General features: G+C 34.4%; 1 long non-coding RNA gene across 1 annotated transcript; it reads left to right on the top strand.

Moving 5' to 3' along the window:
• Window positions 1-4,026: 4,026 nt before the first annotated feature.
• LOC135158034 (uncharacterized) lies at window positions 4,027-13,955 on the top strand. The gene is made up of 2 exons (XR_010296863.1): window positions 4,027-4,158; window positions 4,944-13,955. It is a non-coding gene; the product is annotated as an uncharacterized LOC135158034 (long non-coding RNA).
• Window positions 13,956-15,686: the final 1,731 nt, after the last annotated feature.

Here is a 15,686-nt window from a genome sequence, read left to right as displayed (position 1 = left end):
TGCTTCGCGAGCATGGGAAAAGAAAAGTCCCTCTTCTAGCTTGCATCATCCCTTTCACATTTTGGGGTAGTTTTTCTTCTTAATTGAGTTATAATCTCAGAAATATCAAAATTAGAACAGGTTAAAGTTTCAGATAAATTTCTAAAAGTCAGAGCTTCAATGCCATTCGCGGGAAGGAATAAGGCATAATTTCTTCTTTACATACCCATTTTCTACTCTTTTTTGCGACTCAATTTAATGAAATTTAGTGTGGATAAACTTTTTACACTAAAATCTAATGTGACCAAGATAGGCATAATTGTATCATTTCTGTTCTTTTTTTTATGAAAAATTTTTAACTTCCACGTGAAGCGCGGAAAGAGGAATTATTTCAAATTCTCTGATCTTTTCCCATTTGGGGGGAGCTCATAATTTCTTTCGAAAACAATTTTTTTTAATCACAGCAAGTCAATATTCAAGTTGATAAGGGTAAAAGAGATGCAAGAGATGCTTTATTATGATTTCAATTTGATGAGATATAAAACTTCACGCTCCCGCGCACCCTCCCTGCAACCTCCCCCTTAGGGAGCGTGCTCTGCGCGCTCTGTAATCAAGTGTGCACATGGTTTGCACGCATTGTGTGCACTTACCACCCCCTCCAAAATTAAATCCTGGCTATGCGGTTGTCCATATTCACTTCAGATTTTTCCTACACAGTGCTTGAAATAGTGCTTAAATTGATCCTTTTTCAGATCAGAATATCAAATATTTTTAGCTTGCACTTTATGCTCGCATTATTGTCACATGACCAAAGTCAAAGGTCATTTGAGGTCAATGAACTTTGGCCATTGTGGAGGTATATTTATTAGATTGCTGTCATCACTTCCAAAGTTTATCTATATAGTTTATAAAAAAATGTGGATCAAGTATCACCGACAAGTCTTATGTCGCATGATCAAGGTCAGCTGTCATTTATTGTCATTGAACATAGTATTGTATCATATAAATTGAGTTTTTGTGAATAATTATGTTATAGTAGTTTTCAAAGTCAGCACTGCTGCTATATTGAATCGTGTGATGTAGGTGAGACTGCCAGAGGCACTCGACTTGTTTTCAATAGTCCCGGCGGTGCACGCATCGACCGGGTTCTGCCGCACATGGTAACTATTATGTTAGTACTAGGTAGCAGCTTGCGAAGGAAAGCCAGTTTCAAAGTAATTGCTTCAGTGGTGTACAGATGGGGGGGGGGGGGATTCGGGTGCTTGTCCCCCCCAAAAAAAAAATCATTACCAAGAAAAAAAAGAAAGGGAAAGAGAGAAGGGTAAAATATATTTTTTTCTGAATATTATGCCATACATAATTCAATTTTTTAAAGATAAAAATGTCTAAATGTTTTAATACTTGCTCACAACTGTTTTTTTTTAATTTAGCCCGATACGCCATATCTGGCCCCCTCCAAATCTGTGGCTCATTCCGCCACTGATTTGTTTCCTCACACTTCTATGCAAATGCAAATTTATTTAGAATGTAGAGTACACTATTTATCCTAATAATTCCATAGTTTTATATGGCTTTGTGGAATTGTTGGAGGTCTAGAATTACTTCATCAATGTGCAATTTTATTTAAAAAAAAAAAAAACTGCAAGTTCTCTTTTTTTTTCTCCTAATTATCAGTAGCGTAATTAGCCAACAATTTTGAGGGGGCCAGATATGTCATATTGGGAAAAATGTACGAAAAGTTGTGAGCGAGCAAGAAAAAATTTCGACATTTTCATTTTAAAAAAAAAATCAAATTTTGTATCAGATTTTGATATAAAATATTCAGAAAAGGATATCTTATTTCACCTTTCTCTCTTTTATTTTCTTTCCTTTTGTAGTCATATTTTTTTTTTGGGGGGGGGAGCACTCCAAGCCCCCCCCCCCCTCTCCTTCTGTGCACTTCTACCAATAATCTATTAATATTATATTGTTATTATTTGATGAATAATTTTCGAAAAATAACTGGTTCAGAAAACTATTCAACACCGCCTTTCGTGAAAAGCTCCCCCCGTTTTCCCGATAAGGTGCGTTTATTTGACTCCCCTCCCGCAACCCACCCTTTCAAGAGAAGCTCCCCTGGTTTTCTTGAAAGGGTGCGGTCATCCCCACTCCGCGAATGCATATGATCGTAACAAGTTGTTGAGATATGCAGCTAGTTCTTGATTTAAGACATGCTTAAATTAATCCAGTTTCAGATCAGAATATAAAAAATTTTCTGCTCGCGTTACACGCTCGCATTATTAGTGTAGGAAGGTACCCAATTACCCATCCTTCTCATGCTTTACAAGACATGAATAGAGTGTTCCGTTAAATCTCAATTTTTCTGTTCATGCTTCACACTCGCATTATTTAGGTATATACATATCCTGTTCATGATTACAAAAAAGGTGTTTCGGATGTCCATTTTTTAGGTCAGAATGTTAAAAATTTCAGCTCGCTCTTTGCGCTCGCATTATTTGATTGATGAAATACATCTTTTCGATCAGGCCAGAACCTATATTGAAAATTTCTGCTCGCACTTGCAGTAATTATAGGCCTTAAGTTATATATGCATCTTGTTCAGGATCAAAAAGATTGCTCAGATCGTTCAATATTAAGGATGAAATACATGAAATTAAAAAAAAAAAATAGCTCGCGGTTCGCGCTTGCACTATTCGATTAGGGCTTATATGATATTATTTATTCATGTTTTGTAAGAATAAAGCTAAAAAGTGACTGTTATAGGACTAACCCTTCAAAGAAACTAACAAAAATCAACTTTGAGCATCAGATCGGGGTAAATACGGTTGAAAAATTTTGTTTGCCCCCTCCCTCCAATTGGTGAAAACTGGACACGCTCCTGTTAATATTAAAAGGTGAAAGTAATTTAAACATTTATGTGCATTTGCGTCAGGCAAATTCCATGTAGAAGCATTGGTTTGTTTAATTTATTGAGAAACAGACAATTCAATTTTAATGTAAGTACTAAATGTTGGAAACAATTTCAAAATGATTATAACTTGCAAAAGCTGAACATTTAATTCCATCAGAACAATGGAGTATTAAAGCAAGAAATGATTGATAGGCCTACAGTAAAAACAATGTATCAAGTAACATAGAGGGTCAATTATTTTAATGATAAAGGATGTGAAAATTTAAAAAATAGAAAAAATAGATACATGTCATATATTTATCAATGCTGATACATGTAATTCCATTAGAAAAATGGAGTATTGAAGCAAGAAAATGATTGATGCAGTAAAAACAATGTGTGTCAAATAACATAGAAGGTCAATTCTTTTAATGATAAATGATGTGAAGTGTCATGGCAAGTTCAGTTCTTGAAAGTAGGTCATAGGTTATACATGTAAATTGTATTTGTTTTCTACATGTACAATGTAAGCAAAGGTTATTTGTGTTGAAAACTCAACATAATGCAAGGAAATATTGACGTTCTTTGATATGGTTTTCCATGAATTTCATATGGTCAATTTTTAGACAAAAACAATCAAGAAATTTAAGAGAATACACAACAGTATAAAAAAGGACACAAAACTCTAATTGTTATTGAGTAATTTTATTGTGAAAATTACTTGTATATTTATGTTGCATTGTCTGTCTGTCTCTCTCTCTCTCTCTACATGTATTTCTCTTTGTCCTCAGATCTTCCTCCTGTTCTCTTTCTGATCACTATTTAAAAATCCGCCTCATTTCAGTTTTCTCCTAGAGATGCAAGAGATGTCTTCTGTTTATTAGAATTTGTGGATATATCAAAAACTTTGTGTTCCGCACACAAGGGGGCAAACTCCCCCCTCCCTGCATCCTCCCCCCCCCCCCCGTAGCACGCTTTGCACGCTCTGTAAGTGTTGGCAACCTTCCCGTGCATTAATCAGCCCCCTGTAAAAGTCCAACTCTGGATCCGCGCCTCATATGACTTGTATAAAATATAAATAAGATAAGAAAGGTATATTCTATGCATGATACAATTTTGAGCATTATGAAAATGATAATAAAGAAATTATTTGGTGAATTACTATTTCCAGTGATGCTTCTATTCTTTCAGGGTTCTTTCCCTCAGATCAGTAAAGGAAATTTCATGTTCAATGAAAAGCCTCAGAAGGATCTTCAATCATTCTTACAAGCACTCAGTGATGAGAAACGGTAAGTGAACTAATAAAGTTATTAAGGTAAAGGTGACCTCTTCACTCAGGCTGATACAACCTAGATATGATCAATGTATAAACAGTTCTTATACTGCTCATTAATTTGATCATTACAATGGGCCAACTCATTTATAAATGTACATGTATGACATAAAATAATTGTACCTAAACTGGTCATGTAAATGAAATAATCATATACACTACTAATTTATAAGTATGAGGAACATAATGATTGTACTTAAACTGATCATGAAACTGCTTTGTCCACTAGTACTTGATTCATATGAGGAACACAGCAATTGTACCTAAAAAGGTCATGAAACAGATTCATGTGCAATATTAATATGTATGTATGAGGAAAACGGTAATTGTAATTTTCATTGGTCATGAAACTTCTTACTAGTTGTAAGTTTAAGGAAGACAAAAATTGTAGCTAAAATTAGTAAAACCGAACAATATTGTTCATAAAACAGATTTTTTACAGTACTGATTTATATTTACGACGAATACACATTTATATGTAGGCCTACGAGGAGTGCAATAATTGTACCTAAACTGGTCATGAAACAGCTTTTTTTACCAAACTAATTTATTTGTAAGAGGAATGAAATAATTGTTCCTAAACTGGTCATGAAAACATGTCTTAACATTATTAATTTACTTGTATCAGGAATACCTTACCTGGCCATGAAACCGCTTTTAGTAATTTATATGAACAAGGATTCTGGGCCCACATCCTGTTGAATTAATCCTGTATTTTTGCCTTTTTCTAAATATCCCTAGCCAAATGGAACTTGTGACAAGATCTTTGTCAGGATTGAGCTCCTCTATTGGACCCTCTGAACATGAGTACTCTGCTGCTGGCGCCTCTTCCTCAGACAAATATTTTGATGAATGACATTTCTCTGTCATGGACTGTGTCATGTACATGTATTATCATTTGCAATTATACATGTGTGTGCATTGATGTAAAAAGCATTATGATGTCACTGATGTCTGCACAATACGCTGCCATAGTAACTGGTGATGCCGAATGAAAGCCTTGGAATTTCTAACTAAATATACCACCTTGGACTTGATTATTTAGTGTATGTGTTGGTGACATTGTGCCAAGTAATCCATACAAACATATAACAGAATATCCTAACCATCTAGATGGTATAACTGGTTTCATTCTACTCTAATGAAAAGAACCATCTTATTGGTCTCCCTGACAGTCACTAGATCCTACAATAGTGTGTACATGTACATATAACAGAGTATCCCAACCATCTAGATGGTATAACTGGTTTCATTCTTCTCTAATGAATAGAACCATCTTATTGGTCTCCATGACAGTCACTAGATCCTACAATAGTGTGTACATGTACATATAACAGAGTATCCCAATCATCTAGATGGTACATGTATAACTGGTTTCATTCTACTCTAATGAATAGAACCATCTTATTGGTCTCCATGACAGTCACTAGATCCTACAATGGTGTGTTCATGTACATATAACAGACTATCCCAACCATCTAGATGGTATAACTGGTTTCATGCTACTCTAATGAATAGAACCATCTTATTGGTCTCTATGACAGTCACTAGATCCTACAATAGTGTGTACATGTACATATAACAGAGTATCCCAACCATCTAGATGGTATAACTGGTTTCATTCTACTCTAATGATTAGAACCATCTTATTGGTCTCTATGACAGTCACTAGATCCTACAATAGTGTGTACATGTACATATAACAGACTATCCCAACCATCTAGATGGTATAACTGGTTTCATTCTACTCTAATGAATAGAACCATCTTATTGGTCTCCATGACAGTCACTAGATCCTACAATGGTGTGTACATGTACATATAACAGACTATCCCAACCATCTAGATGGTATAACTGGTTTCATTCTACTCTAATGAATAGAACCATCTTATTGGTCTCCATGACAGTTACTAGATCCTACAATAGTGTGTACATGTACATATAACAGAGTATCCCAACCATCTAGATGGTATAACTGGTTTCATTCTACTCTAATGAATAGAACCATCTTATTGGTCTCTATGACAGTCACTAGATCCTACAATGGTGTGTTCATGTACATATTACAGAGTATCCCAACCATCTAGATGGTATAACTGGTTTCATTCTACTCTAATGAATAGAACCATCTTATTGGTCTCCATGACAGTCACTAGATCCTACAATGGTGTGTTCATGTACATATAACAGACTATCCCAACCATCTAGATGGTATAACTGGTTTCATTCTTCTCTAATGAAAAGAACCATCTTATTGGTCTCCATGACAGTCACTAGATCCTACAATAGTGTGTACATGTACATATAACAGACTATCCCAACCATCTAGATGGTATAACTGGTTTCATTCTACTCTAATGAATAGAACCATCTTATTGGTCTCCATGACAGTCACTAGATCCTACAATAGTGTGTACATGTACATATAACAGACTATCCCAACCATCTAGATGGTATAACTGGTTTCATTCTACTCTAATGATTAGAACCATCTTATTGGTCTCCATGACAGTCACTAGATCCTACAATAGTGTGTACATGTACATATAACAGAGTATCCCAACCATCTAGATGGTATAACTGGTTTCATTCTACTCTAATGAATAGAACCATCTTATTGGTCTCCATGACAGTCACTAGATCCTACAATAGTGTGTACATGTACATATAACAGACTATCCCAACCATCTAGATGGTATAACTGGTTTTATTCTACTCTAATGAATAGAACCATCTTATCGGTCTCTATGACAGTCACTAGATCCTACAATGGTGTGTACATGTACATATAACAGAGTATCCCAATCATCTAGATGGTATAACTGGTTTCATTCTACTCTAATGAATAGAACCATCTTATTGGTCTCCATGACAGTCACTAGATCCTACAATGGTGTGTACATGTACATATAACAGAGTATCCCAACCATCTAGATGGTATAACTGGTTACATTCTACTCTAATGAATAGAACCATCTTATTGGTCTCTCTGACAGTCACTAGATCCTACAATGGTTTGTACATGTACATATAACAGACTATCCCAACCATCTAGATGGTATAACTGGTTACATTCTACTCTAATGAATAGAACCATCTTATTGGTCTCCATGACAGTCACTAGATCCTACAATAGTGTGTACATGTACATATAACAGAGTATCCAAACCATCTAGATGGTATAACTGGTTTCATTCTACTCTAATGAAAAGAACCATCTTATTGGTCTCCATGACAGTCACTAGATCCTACAATAGTGTGTTCATGTACATATAACAGACTATCCCAACCATCTAGATGGTATAACTGGTTTCATTCTACTCTAATGAAAAGAACCATCTTATTGGTCTCCATGACAGTCACTAGATCCTACAATAGTGTGTACATGTACATATAACAGACTATCCCAACCATCTAGATGGTATAACTGGTTTCATTCTTCTCTAATGAATAGAACCATCTTATTGGTCTCCATGACAGTCACTAGATCCTACAATAGTGTGTACATGTACATATAACAGAGTATCCAAACCATCTAGATGGTATAACTGGTTTCATTCTACTCTAATGAAAAGAACCATCTTATTGGTCTCCATGACAGTCACTAGATCCTACAATAGTGTGTTCATGTACATATAACAGACTATCCCAACCATCTAGATGGTATAACTGGTTTCATTCTACTCTAATGAATAGAACCATCTTATTGGTCTCCATGACAGTCACTAGATCCTACAATAGTGTGTACATGTACATATAACAGAGTATCCCAACCATCTAGATGGTATAACTGGTTTCATTCTTCTCTAATGAATAGAACCATCTTATTGGTCTCCATGACAGTCACTAGATCCTACAATAGTGTGTACATGTACATATAACAGAGTATCCAAACCATCTAGATGGTATAACTGGTTTCATTCTACTCTAATGAATAGAACCATCTTATTGGTCTCCATGACAGTCACTAGATCCTACAATGGTGTGTACATGTACATATAACAGAGTATCCCAACCATCTAGATGGTATAACTGGTTACATTCTACTCTAATGAATAGAACCATCTTATTGGTCTCTCTGACAGTCACTAGATCCTACAATGGTTTGTACATGTACATATAACAGACTATCCCAACCATCTAGATGGTATAACTGGTTACATTCTACTCTAATGAATAGAACCATCTTATTGGTCTCCATGACAGTCACTAGATCCTACAATAGTGTGTACATGTACATATAACAGACTATCCCAACCATCTAGATGGTATAACTGGTTTCATTCTTCTCTAATGAATAGAACCATCTTATTGGTCTCCATGACAGTCACTAGATCCTACAATAGTGTGTACATGTACATATAACAGAGTATCCAAACCATCTAGATGGTATAACTGGTTTCATTCTACTCTAATGAAAAGAACCATCTTATTGGTCTCCATGACAGTCACTAGATCCTACAATAGTGTGTACATGTACATATAACAGAGTATCCCAACCATCTAGATGGTATAACTGGTTTCATTCTACTCTAATGAATAGAACCATCTTATTGGTCTCCATGACAGTCACTAGATCCTACAATAGTGTGTACATGTACATATAACAGAGTATCCCAACCATCTAGATGGTATAACTGGTTTCATTCTTCTCTAATGAATAGAACCATCTTATTGGTCTCCATGACAGTCACTAGATCCTACAATAGTGTGTACATGTACATATAACAGAGTATCCCAACCATCTAGATGGTATAACTGGTTTCATTCTTCTCTAATGAATAGAACCATCTTATTGGTCTCCATGACAGTCACTAGATCCTACAATAGTGTGTACATGTACATATAACAGAGTATCCCAACCATCTAGATGGTATAACTGGTTTCATTCTACTCTAATGAATAGAACCATCTTATTGGTCTCCATGACAGTCACTAGATCCTACAATAGTGTGTACATGTACATATAACAGAGTATCCCAACCATCTAGATGGTATAACTGGTTTCATTCTTCTCTAATGAATAGAACCATCTTATTGGTCTCTATGACAGTCACTAGATCCTACAATGGTGTGTTCATGTACATATAACAGACTATCCCAACCATCTAGATGGTATAACTGGTTTCATTCTACTCTAATGAATAGAACCATCTTATTGGTCTCCATGACAGTCACTAGATCCTACAATAGTGTGTACATGTACATATAACAGAGTATCCCAACCACCTAGATGGTATAACTGGTTTCATTCTACTCTAATGAATAGAACCATCTTATTGGTCTCCATGACAGTCACTAGATCCTATAATAGTGTGTACATGTACATATAACAGAGTATCCCAATCATCTAGATGGTATAACTGGTTTCATTCTACTCTAATTAATAGAACCATCTTATTGGTCTCCATGACAGTCACTAGATCCTACAATGGTGTGTACATGAACCCATTTCAGTTTTATCCCTGGAACATTATTTTAATCATAAAATTACTGTGAGCTCTTTCTATCCCAGAATGTTTTGCAATGAATTTATAATGTGAAATGCTTTCAAACTGATATTGAAACATTTTTGGGGGTTAATATGATAGCTAATGATATCATGTGATGCATTTTTAAGAGACTCAACTTTTCAGCATAGAAGATTATGCAGTTGTCACCCGTCGATGCTAATTTTCATCTATGACCAAGCACATGATTTAAAAAAACATGAATTCACCTTGTTATTTTTATGCAATTATAAAGATTTTAAGTATTTTTCAAAGCTATTCCAAATATTTTTACATTATTATTATTAACCAAAACCCATGTTTAATTTGTCAAAATTACATCAGTTTTATGCACTATCAAGCCAAACTCTTTTAGAGGTAAAACTGTATAATATTTCTTAGAATCTTGTTGCTATGTTATTTGAGATCGAAGATCCAACAACTACATGTATACTGTAGAAAATGAGAAAGACCTTCCTTTAATTATGCTTTGTATATCATAAAAGAGAAAGTCACAATTTCAATTCTATTATGTTCATCATAAAGGAGAAATTCACATTTTCAATTTTGTTATGTTCATCATAAAGGAAAAAGTCACTCCTTCAATTCTATTATGTTTATCATAAAGGAGAAAGTCACTCCTTCAATTCTATTATGTTTATCATAAAGGAGAAAGTCACTCCTTCAATTCTATTATGTTTATCATAAAGAGGAAAGTCACTCCTTCAATTCTATTATGTTTATCATAAGGAGAAAGTCACTCCTTTAATTTTATTATGTTTATCATAAAGGAGAAAGTCACTCCTTCAATTCTATTATGTTTATCATAAAGAATAAAGTCACTCCTTTAATTCTATTATGTTCATCATAAAGGAGAAAGTCACTCCTTCAATTCTATTATGTTTATCATAAAGGAGAAAGTCACTCCTTCAATTCTATTATGTTTATCATAAAGGAGAAAGTCACTCCTTTAATTCTATTATGTTTATCATAAAGAAGAAAGTCACTCCTTCAATTCTATTATGTTTATCATAAAGGAGAAAGTCACTCCTTCAATTCTATTTTATCATAAGGAGAAAGTCTTTCTTTTAAATGGAGGGAATGTTATATTCTTATCATCTGGTTTAACAAATCTTGCCTATTTCAAAATTAAAATTTAAGCCTTTATGTTATTTTCACAAAAATGTTGTGATTATCATGCATGTACATGTAGCTATATTAGATAATCATGTTGAAACTGGATGAGGAACATTCCATTCATGATTTAATCACGGTTTTTAAACCACTTTTGTTTGTTTGATGTTATCAATTTTATAGACATGAAATCAATTTAATATGAACTTTGAAACCAAGTTGCAATCTTTCAGATTGAAAGGCAGTTCTTTTCACACAAATAAATGACCTACCAATATAATATTTGATTCTCTTCATAATAATATGCATATTCAATGACAACATACAATATATTACTTGTTTTCTGATGCGCACATACTCTGAGTTACTCATCCATTCTCAATTCAATGTTTATATCTAACTTGTAATAATGATAAAGCAAAATGAAAAGATACCATTTGATTATGATAAAGATAAAAATTCTTCATCTTTTAGAAGTGATTCAAATCAAACTACTATTTTTTTTTCAATTTTAGAAGAACAGAGGGGCGGGGCAATTTCAAAATCATACAAAATTGATTATACAATATAGATACACAAGCTCACAATAGATTACATTGAGTATGATTACCCCTTGGATGAAAATAATCTTGTTGATTTTCATCTGTAGCCATGGTATCAGAATGATTTATCTTTAAAAAAGAGACCAATAATCAGCTTCAAGTGTTTCATTATATTTCATCTTGTTCTTTCCATTGTAAGAAAAAGCAATGTGGAATTATTTTAAGCTACAAGTACATGTCCACAGTGTATGTGAAGTCTTTCAATTTTAATAATGTATAGAGTCATAAATAATACATGTTTATATATAATGTAAATTAGTAGTGTAAAGTTTAGAAGACAGTTTTGTCTATAATAAACATGAAATTTGGTTAACTTCAGGAATTTTCATGGGTACATTGTTAACTGTTTATATCTAACTATTTTTCCATTCCTGTATGTCATTTGCTTTAAAAGTTCAATGCCTTTTAATGTTTATTTATTATCACATCTCCCATGAATTACTCATCCTTCAGATGTAAGATGTTTGATAATTTATTGTATCCATCCATCCTGTATAGACCAATATATGGTTTAGGAGGATTTTAATGGTAATTTGAAATGTTGTGTATCAAAATGACTAGGTATTGACTTTTATCAAATTTGTGAATCAGAAAATCCCCAATATGTTACGTCTTGAATATGAATCAAAATTTAAACTGTTTTGTCTTAGGATAATTGATTAAAAGGATGGCTCCTGTCAGAATATTGTGAAGTGGTACACCTGTATTTTGGACACAGTGGTATTACTAATTATGTGTTGTTAATACATGTAGTAGAATTTGTGTATCAAATTAGTAGTAGTGTCAAATTTGTGTATCAAAAATGCCCAAATCCCATTTAATTGAGAAGTTGATTAATGAGTAGAAAGGATTACTTCTGTCTGATTATTGTGAAGTGGTACGTAATGGCGCTCTATGAAGGTATTTGGGCAAGGAAACAAGCTAAAAATGTAAAAGATATCTCCAAATCAATCTTCCTATAGCTAAAGTCTGTGCGTTTTTCACGATTGAAGTCTACGTTTTATTCATATAACTATTTCCAAATCTGCGCAAATAATTTTTCACCAATTTTTCAAAAGTGAGTGGTGCTCACTCAAGCGGAACAATTGTTTGACAGTTACGGAGGCGCGATAGCTCAGTCGGTAGAGCGGGGGTTTCGGATTCCGGTGACCCGGGTTCGATTCCCAAGTGATGCGCTAGTGCCCTTTTGTAAGGCATTTATCCTCATTACCAGGTCCCTCGGAGAGGACCTTAAGCCGTCGGTCCCCTGGTTGCTTGCTCACAGGCATTCGTGCTTTCTTAGCAGTCAGGTAAAAACCTCGGTATGTATGTATATCATCATTGGCTTAAAGAGATCTGTACCAATGTTAAAATGTGGAAAAATCTTCAAGATATTACAAATGTATAATTTTACAGGATTTTTTCTGAGTGTAAACTTTTTTTATATGAACTGTATACATGTATGTCATTTGCTTTAAAGCCAAGGCCTTCATGTTAATTTCTTATGACATTTCTCATGAATTACATATTCTCCCGATGTAAGATGTGTGATAATTTATTTTGTATCCACCTGTAGAGGCCATTGTGATGTCACTGGTTTTGAATTGTCATTTCTGCCTGAAATAGTTCTTGACTATTGTCAAATGTGTGTATCACACAATCCACTTCATTATGTAGAAAGGCTGACTTCTGTCAAATTTATTGTGAAGTTGTACACCTGTACTTTTGACACAATGGAGTTACTTATAATGCATTCTAAATGCAAATAGAAGAGTTTATCGTTTTAATTGCATGAATCATTAAAACATTAAAACATGTAATATGTCATTCATATTGCTAAAGATATGAATTAATATTATACACAGTATCATGGTACAGTAAAACCTGTATATATATATCAAACAATAGAGAGAAGCAGTCTTTATAATGGGATAGTCTTTACGATCATGGTCTAGTAATACATGTTTCAATGATATACAAGGATACACACTTATTATCAGGGATGGTGCCTCAAACGGTAGCTCCACCATATTTTTTCAAGCACTAGTAAACCAAGATAGAGAAAAGGATGGAGTAAAGAGAATAAAAGAAATAAGTGTATCACCAGCAGAGGTTTCAGCTGTGTAGCTCAATAATAAACCCTAAAATACAAATGATTAAAATATGCCATCTTTCAGTTTTTATGTCCATATTGTTACTTTTGGTGTAAATTTTTTACACGTATTGATTTGATATTTATTATGGATTCAGTTTATAGAAGCAATTGTGCTCAATTTGACCCCTCCACAAGTGTAATCCCTATTTAATGTAAATTATTTTGTATATTTATATATTTTTTAATTGTAGTAATGAAGTTGAATTTTAATTTCAATCATCTTCTTATATAGAGTCAATAAGATGTTGTAGACAGATGGTCTCTAAAGCAGCTTTGACTGTAAATACAAATGTTCCAATAATAGTGACTTGTGAATACTGAATGCAATTGTTGTGGAACTTTTATACACATGGGAATGAATTTTAGAATAAATATTACTCTATTTTTTCATGTATATTGTGTCTGCTCTGAGTTTGTCATGGGATAAGTTTGTGTGGGCACGTCATGGTCTAGTGGTTCTGACTCACCTTTCAAACAGAGGGTCGTGGGTTCGAATCCTATAGCCATGGCATGTTTTCCTTCAGCAAGAAATTTATCCATACTGTGCTGCACTCGACCCAGATGAGGAAAATGGGTACCGGCAGGAAGTAATTCCTCAAAAAGCTGTGCACACCAGAATTGGTAGACTTGCTTAGCTGGGGTAATATAGGAGTGCCTTGAGCACCTAGCAAGGTGTATACGTGCGCTATACAAATCCTATATTATTATTATAACATTATTGAATACATCTTTTTTTTTATAGTCTTGACTACCTTGTTTTGACAAAATTGCAAGATGAATCATAGTGTGGTAAGAAATAAAAAGATATGAAGATGTGAAACACTAGCGTACCTACGGGGGGGGGGGGACAGTCTGCCCCCCTGCAAAGGACTTTTTTGCCCCCCCCCCCCCCCCTTACAAGCTTGAAGACCTTTTTTTTTTTTTTTTTTTTTTTTTTTTTTTTTTTATTATTTTTTTTTGCTTGTCAAATTTTTTTCTGGTACGATTGAATACCTTTTTCATTGAAGACCCTTTTTTTTTTTTTTGCTTGTCAAAATTTTCAGCGGACGGTTTTGCCCCCCTGTGGAAAATCCTAGGTACGCCACTGATGTGGAATGAAGGAAAGGTATAAGGGTGGGGTATGTAATAAGATAGAGATGAAGATGTGGAACAGAGGAGAGGTATGAGGGTGGGGTATGTAATAAGATAGAGATGAAGATGTGGAATGGAGGAGAGGTATGAGGTTGGGGTATGTAATAAGATAGAGATGAAGATGTGGAATGAAGGAGAGGTATGAGGGTGGGGTATGTAATAAGATAGAGATGAAGATGTGGAATGAAGGAGAGGTATGAGGGTGGGGTATGTAATAAGATAGAGATGAAGATGTGGAATGGAGGGAGAGGTATGAGGGTGGGGTATGTAATAAGATAGAGATGAAGATGTGGAATGAAGGAGAGGTATGAGGGTGGGGTATGTATCTATCTAACCGTCTATTTATTTATCTATTTCCTTTTCCTTCCATTATTCATTATAAGTTATTGACTTTTATGAATCAATTGAGATATAGATTATCAGGATTGACTGATTTTTAATCAAAATAAACATTTTGTTCGTTGGTACCTTACATTCTTTAATGCATTTTAATTTTTATTATTAATTTTCCAATATTCTCTTCCCTTTTCTTTTTTTCTCTTTAATTGTATCGATCTATCTATCTTATTTCCTCTATTCAGTTCTTTATTTCATGCTTCCTTTCTTGCTCGGGATGCACATACTACCCCATCTTTGATATGACAATGTCTAGCATGGGCGGAAATCCCAGGGGGGACATGTCCCCCCTACTCAAAATAGTAGGGGGGACACAATATCAAATGTCCCCCTACTATTTTTTGTCTTTTATGATGGTAAGAAATACATCATTCTAAATCGAAATATGACATGTATTTTGGGACGAGATGACCGTACTTTTGGGATGATAACCTTTTTTTGCTTTCCCGCCCCTTGTCCCCATAGGCGGATCCAGGGGGGCCGAGGGGCCCCCCCCCCCCTCCCCCTATTGGCGGAGCAAAAAAAGAAAAAAAAAGGGAAAGAAAGAAGGAAAAAGGAAAAGAGAGGAGAAAAGAAGAGAAGGGCGACGAGTGCATAA

Source organism: Lytechinus pictus, unplaced genomic scaffold (genome assembly GCF_037042905.1).
Source record: "Lytechinus pictus isolate F3 Inbred unplaced genomic scaffold, Lp3.0 scaffold_26, whole genome shotgun sequence".
NCBI classification, from domain to species: Eukaryota; Metazoa; Echinodermata; class Echinoidea; order Temnopleuroida; family Toxopneustidae; genus Lytechinus; species Lytechinus pictus.
Note: the sequence above shows the minus strand (reverse complement) of the source record. Positions and strands in the feature narration are given on the sequence as shown.